Source organism: Alligator sinensis, unplaced genomic scaffold, assembly GCF_000455745.1.
Source record: "Alligator sinensis unplaced genomic scaffold, ASM45574v1 scaffold8_1, whole genome shotgun sequence".
NCBI lineage: Eukaryota > Metazoa > Chordata > Crocodylia > Alligatoridae > Alligator > Alligator sinensis.
The window spans coordinates 965874-966886 of NW_005842568.1; positions in this window are offsets into that span (position 1 = coordinate 965874).

A 1013-nucleotide genomic window follows, 5' to 3' on the forward strand; every position below is an offset into this window, starting at 1 on the left:
CGTGGGGTGGGGTCTGCTGCCTGCCGGCACGGCCTGGAACCAAGGGGTGCTGCGCATGGCGGAGGGGCCTGCCCCCCCACAACACTCCTTGGACCCTAGGGGGGGTCGGAGCCCCGGGGGGTCGTGCAAGGTGATGCACCTGGGGAGGAACAACCGGCACCATACCTACAGGCTGGGGAACTCCCCTCTTGTCAGCACGGAGGTGGAAAAGGGTCTTGGAGTCCTTATTGACTCCAAGATGAACATGGCTCGGCAGTGTGGGGAGGCGGCTAGGAAGGCCAACTGTACCTTGTCGTGCATCCACAGATGCATTTCAAGCAGGACCAAGGAGGTGATCCTCCCCCTCTATGCGGCACTGGTCAGGCCGCAGCTGGAGTACTGCGTCCAGTTCTGCCCAGGTCCCTTCCGACCCTAGAAACTATGAAACTATTTTAACATTTAAAAAGACAGAACATTCACTGTAAGCTTTACACATTTTTGTTAGTATGACTCTACAGTAGATTTTATGGTTCAGAGTATGAAAATTAAATTGCCTGTTCTGACCAGACATGAACATGGTTGATGCAGTAGCTTCACTTTCCTGAGGGAATTATTTACAAAGGTATTATGTGCAATAGCTAGAGGAGAAAGGCATAAAATACTGTTTGCATGGCCTCCCCTTTCCTTTTGGACCCATAGACCACACTACAGTAATCTTTAATCCTTCCACAAAACTCACTCATTCTACTAAGCCTTTCAATAATAAAACATCAAAATGATGAATTGTGGCAGTAATGACATTGATGCAAACAGGACCAGTTCTGAAGTTCAGACTTTGGCAAAACTCCAACTTTAGTTAATAGAAGTTTTGACTGCTGGACTGGGAGGGGTGTTGGGGGCTCCTATGTCTGCCCCCCCCCACCCCAGCCCCACTGGCCAGACCAGGGGGTGGCAGCTCGGGGAGCACTGGGAGTGGGGGGGGGGCATCACTCGACACCCCCCCCCCCCCCCTCCCCCCCACCCCGCCGGGGCCC